This window comes from Cupressus sempervirens, chromosome 2 (genome assembly GCF_028749045.1).
Source record: "Cupressus sempervirens isolate cs-2001-9-10 chromosome 2, ASM2874904v1, whole genome shotgun sequence".
NCBI classification, from domain to species: Eukaryota; Viridiplantae; Streptophyta; class Pinopsida; order Cupressales; family Cupressaceae; genus Cupressus; species Cupressus sempervirens.
Window position 1 is genome coordinate 563632869 of NC_143119.1, and position 6388 is coordinate 563639256.

The window sequence follows — 6388 nt, forward strand, 5'->3', positions numbered from 1 at the left end:
GAGCCTTAACCGCCTCCATTTTCTTTTTCCCTCGACTCATGTAATCGCACTCGCCTTGATTCTGAGTGGCCCGAGTCACTTACGTGATCCAAAACCGGGTAACTTTTTCTTTTTTCTTTTTTTTGTCAAGTCCCAAAGTTTTGAACTCGAATAGAGTCGGATGCCCCGACTCGAGTCGTCTCCAAATTTTTCGCACGACTCATGTCACCGTGCTCGACTTGATTCTAAGTGCCCCGAGCCGTGTACATGATCCAAAAGCGGTTAACTTTTTCTTTTTGGTTAACGCCCAAAGTTTTCAACCCGACCCGCCTCGGCAACCTCGACTCGAAGCGCCTCGAGCCTTAATGGCCTCCAATGTTTTTGCACGGCTCATGCCACCGTCGACTTTTCGCTCGAATCATGTCACCCAGGGCACCTCGATGCTACGTGACCCGAGCCCTGTGCGCGATCCAAAACCGGGTAACATTTTTTTTTTTAACTCCCAAAATTTCATTCTTTTTTGCCTTACGAGGCCTATCATGATCTCTTTTTATAAAGAAAATTCTCAAATCGAATCGTTTCGGCTACCCTACCTCGAATCCGGCTAGCTAGGCGTAACGCCTCGAGTCGGCTCGGCAATACGTGAACTGAAACTTGTGCGTGATCCAAAAGCGGGTAACTTGTTTTTTTTTTTTTTTTTTTTTTGTAATGCGCAAAATTTAGCGCTTTTCGCTGTACAGGGCCTCTCATGATTTTTTTTGTTTGTTTTTTTTTTTTCCCCTCGTCGACCCACTCTGGCGACCCAGTCGGGTCGCCCGAGGCTGGGGCGACGGAGATGGGTTGACCTAGTCGGGTGACCCAAGTTGGGTCGACCCAGGCGTGCGATCCTGGCTGGGGACAGCAAGTCGATTCTATAAGTTTGCTTGCCAATTTTGCTAGCCAGGTCGGCTCACCAAGTCATCTAACCATGTGGTCTTTGCCAAATCAAGAATTGACTCTTTAAGTCCACTCACAGCTCGTCAAGCCGGCTCACCAAGATGACTTACCGTCTCGCCTCACCAGGTTGCCCCACCAGGTCGCCTCTTCTTTAAGACCGCTCACCATGTCGGCTCCCCAAGTCACCTCACCGAGTCGACTATTCAGGTTGCCTCACCAAGTCGACCCCTTAAGTTCGCTCACCAAGTCAGCTCACCAAGTCGAATCACCTAGTCGTTTTACCACCTTGCCCCAGCAGGTGTGCTCGCCAAGTCGCCCCGCCGAGTTGCTTCTCTAAGCCCACTCACCATGTCAGCTCACCAAGTCGATTGTTCAAGTGCGTTGCCAAGTCAACTCTTTAAGTTCGCTCGCCAGGTCAGCCCGCCCAAGTCGCCTCTTTAAGTTCGTTCGCCAGGTCGGCCCGCCCAAGTCGCATCAGCGGGCTAACTCGCCGAGTCACCTCACGAAGTTGACTCTTTAAGTGCGCTCACCAAGTCAGCTCACCAAGTCGACTCACCATCTCGCCTCGATAAGTTGGCTTGCCGAGTTACCCCACCAAGTCGTCCCCTCTTTAAGCCCGCTCACCGTGTCAGCTCGTAAGGTCGGCTCACCAAGTCGACTAATCAAGTAGGCCCACCAAGTCGCCTCAAGGATAGCTCCTCACCATGAGTCGCCTCACCATGTTGACTCAATGAGTCGCCTCACCATGTTGACTCTTTGAGCCCGCTCGCCGGGTCGCCTCACCAAGTCGGCTCGAGTACGTTGCCAAGTCGACTCTTTAAGTTCGCTCGCCGGGTCGACTCGCCAAGTCAGCTCACCATGTCATCTCAACGAACCAACTCGCCGAGTCGCCTCACCACGTCGGCTCTCTAATACCACTCGCCAAGTCGCCCCACCAACTCGCCCCGTTAGGCCCACTCACCACATCGCCCCGTTAGGCCCACTCTCACCAAGTGGACTCTTTAAGTCTGCTCATAAAGTCGAGCCACCAAGTACTCTCACCAAGTCGACTCTTTAAGTCCTTTCATCGAGTCACCCCACCAAGTCAACTCTTTAGGTCCGTTCATAGAGTCACCCCACCAAGTCGACCCTTCAAGTGCGTTCATCAAGTCACCCCACCAAGTCGACTCTTTAAGTTCATTCATCAAGTCACCCCGCCAGGTCAGCCCACAAATTACTCTCACCAAGTCGACTCTTTAAGTTCGTTCATCAAGTCACCCCGCCAGGTCGGCCCACCGAGTGGACTCTTTAAGTTCGTTCATGAAGTCACTCTGCCAAGTCGGCCCACCAGGTCGACTCTTTAAGTTCGTTCATCAAGTCACCCCGCCAGGTCAGCCCACCAACTACTCTCACCAAGTCGACTCTTTAAGTTTGCTCACCAAGTCACCCCGCCAGGTCGGCCCACCAGGTACTCTCACCAGGTCGACTCTTTAGGTTTGTTCATCAGGTCACCCCACCGAGTACTCTCACCAAGTCGACTCTTTAAGTTCGTTCATCAACTCGCCCCGCCAGGTCGGCCCACCAAGTACTCTCACCAAGTCGACCCTTTAAGTTCGGTCATCAACTCACCCCGCCAGGTCGGCCCACCAAGTACTCTCACAAAGTCGACTCTTTAGGTTCGTTCATCAATTCACCCCGCCAGCTCGGCCCACCAAGTTCTCTCACCAGGTCGACTCTTTAAGTTCGTTCATCAAGTCACCCCGCCAGTTCGACCCACCAAGTACTCTCACAAAGTCGACTCTCTAAGTTCGTTCATCAAGTCACCCTGCCAGGTCAGCCCACCAAGTACTCTCACCAAGTCACCCCGCTAGTTCGACCCACCAAGTCGACCCTTTAAGTTCGTTCATCAAGTCACCCGGCCAAGTCGGCCCACCAAGTCGACTCTTTAAGTCCGTTCATCAAGTCACGTGACCAGGTCAGCCCACCGGGTACTCTCACCAAGTCGTCTCTTTAAGTTTGTTCATCAAGTCACCCGGCCAGGTCGGCCCACCAAGTACTCTCACCAAGTCGACTCTCTAAGTCCGTTCATCAAGTCACCCCGCCAGGTCGGCCCACCAAGTCGAATCTTTAAGTCCGTTCATCAAGTCACCCCACCAAGTACTCTAACCAAGTCGATTCTTCGAGTGCGTTCATCAAGTCACCCGACCAACTACTCTCACCAAGTCGACTCTTTAACTATGTTCATCAAGTCACCCCACCAAGCACTCTCACCACGTCAACTCTTTAGGTTCGTTCATAAAGTCACCCCACCAAGTCGACCCTTCAAGTGGGTTCATCAAGTCACCCCACCAAGTACTCTCACCAATTCGACTCTTTAAGTCTTTTCATCAAGTCACCACACCAAGTCAACTCTTTAGGACCGTTCATCAAGTCACCTCGCCAAGTCGACCCTTGAAGTCCGTTCATCAAGTCACCCCACCAAGTACTCCCACCAAGTCGACTCTTTAAGTCAGTTCACGAAGTCACCCAACCAGGTCGGCCCACCAAGGACTCTCACCAAGTCGACTCTCTAAGTCTGTTCATCAGGTCACCCCACCGAGTACTCTCACCAAGTCAACTCTTTAGGTCCATTCATCAGGTCACCCCGCAAAGTCGACCCTCTAAGTTCGTTCATCGAGTCACCCGACCAAGTCGACTGTTTAAGTCCTTTCATCAAGTCACCCCGCCAAGCCGACTCTTTAAGTCCGTTCATCAAGTCACCAGAACAACTACTCTCACCAAGTCGACTCTATAAGTCCGTTCATCAAGTCGGCCCACCAAGTACTCCCACCAGGTCGAGTCTTTAAGTCCGTTCATCAGTTCACCCCGCCAAGTACTCTCACCAAGTCAACTCTTTAGGTCCGTTCATCAAGTCACCCCGCCAAGTCGACCCTTTAAGTCCGTTCATCAAGTCGCCCCCCCCCCGAGTTGCTTCTCTAAGCCCACTCACCATGTCAGCTCACCAAGTCGATTGTTCAAGTGCGTTGCCAAGTCAACTCTTTAAGTTCGCTCGCCAGGTCAGCCCGCCCAAGTCGCCTCTTTAAGTTCGTTCGCCAGGTCGGCCCGCCCAAGTCGCATCAGCGGGCTAACTCGCCGAGTCACCTCACGAAGTTGACTCTTTAAGTGCGCTCACCAAGTCAGCTCACCAAGTCGACTCACCATCTCGCCTCGATAAGTTGGCTTGCCGAGTTACCCCACCAAGTCGTCCCCTCTTTAAGCCCGCTCACCGTGTCAGCTCGTCAGGTCGGCTCACCAAGTCGACTAATCAAGTAGGCCCACCAAGTCGCCTCAAGGATAGCTCCTCACCATGAGTCGCCTCACCATGTTGACTCAATGAGTCGCCTCACCATGTTGACTCTTTGAGCCCGCTCGCCGGGTCGCCTCACCAAGTCGGCTCGAGTACGTTGCCAAGTCGACTCTTTAAGTTCGCTCGCCGGGTCGACTCGCCAAGTCAGCTCACCATGTCATCTCAACGAACCAACTCGCCGAGTCGCCTCACCACGTCGGCTCTCTAATACCACTCGCCAAGTCGCCCCACCAACTCGCCCCGTTAGGCCCACTCACCACATCGCCCCGTTAGGCCCACTCTCACCAAGTGGACTCTTTAAGTCTGCTCATAAAGTCGAGCCACCAAGTACTCTCACCAAGTCGACTCTTTAAGTCCTTTCATCGAGTCACCCCACCAAGTCAACTCTTTAGGTCCGTTCATAGAGTCACCCCACCAAGTCGACCCTTCAAGTGCGTTCATCAAGTCACCCCACCAAGTCGACTCTTTAAGTTCATTCATCAAGTCACCCCGCCAGGTCAGCCCACAAATTACTCTCACCAAGTCGACTCTTTAAGTTCGTTCATCAAGTCACCCCGCCAGGTCGGCCCACCGAGTGGACTCTTTAAGTTCGTTCATGAAGTCACTCTGCCAAGTCGGCCCACCAGGTCGACTCTTTAAGTTCGTTCATCAAGTCACCCCGCCGGGTCAGCCCACCAACTACTCTCACCAAGTCGACTCTTTAAGTTTGCTCACCAAGTCACCCCGCCAGGTCGGCCCACCAAGTACTCTCACCAGGTCGACTCTTTAGGTTTGTTCATCAGGTCACCCCACCGAGTACTCTCACCAAGTTGACTCTTTAAGTTCGTTCATCAACTCGCCCCGCCAGGTCGGCCCACCAAGTACTCTCACCAAGTCGACCCTTTAAGTTCGGTCATCAACTCACCCCGCCAGGTCGGCCCACCAAGTACTCTCACAAAGTCGACTCTTTAGGTTCGTTCATCAATTCACCCCGCCAGCTCGGCCCACCAAGTTCTCTCACCAGGTCGACTCTTTAAGTTCGTTCATCAAGTCACCCCGCCAGTTCGACCCACCAAGTACTCTCACAAAGTCGACTCTCTAAGTTCGTTCATCAAGTCACCCTGCCAGGTCAGCCCACCAAGTACTCTCACCAAGTCACCCCGCTAGTTCGACCCACCAAGTCGACCCTTTAAGTTCGTTCATCAAGTCACCCGGCCAAGTCGGCCCACCAAGTCGACTCTTTAAGTCCGTTCATCAAGTCACGTGACCAGGTCAGCCCACCGGGTACTCTCACCAAGTCGTCTCTTTAAGTTTGTTCATCAAGTCACCCGGCCAGGTCGGCCCACCAAGTACTCTCACCAAGTCGACTCTCTAAGTCCGTTCATCAAGTCACCCCTCCAGGTCGGCCCACCAAGTCGAATCTTTAAGTCCGTTCATCAAGTCACCCCACCAAGTACTCTAACCAAGTCGATTCTTCGAGTGCGTTCATCAAGTCACCCGACCAACTACTCTCACCAAGTCGACTCTTTAACTATGTTCATCAAGTCACCCCACCAAGCACTCTCACCACGTCAACTCTTTAGGTCCGTTCATAAAGTCACCCCACCAAGTCGACCCTTCAAGTGCGTTCATCAAGTCACCCCACCAAGTACTCTCACCAATTCGACTCTTTAAGTCTTTTCATCAAGTCACCACACCAAGTCAACTCTTTAGGACCGTTCATCAAGTCACCTCGCCAAGTCGACCCTTGAAGTCCGTTCATCAAGTCACCCCACCAAGTACTCCCACCAAGTCGACTCTTTAAGTCAGTTCACGAAGTCACCCAACCAGGTCGGCCCACCAAGTCGACTCTCTAAGTCTGTTCATCAGGTCACCCCACCGAGTACTCTCACCAAGTCAACTCTTTAGGTCCGTTCATCAGGTCACCCCGCAAAGTCGACCCTCTAAGTTCGTTCATCGAGTCACCCCACCAAGTCGACTCTTTAAGTCCTTTCATCAAGTCACCCTGCCAAGCCGAGTCCTTAAGTCCGTTCATCAAGTCACCAGAACAACTACTCTCACCAAGTCGACTCTATAAGTCCGTTCATCAAGTCGGCCCACCAAGTACTCTCACCAAGTCGACTCTTTAAGTCCGTTCATCAGTTCACCCCGCCAAGTACTCTCACCAAG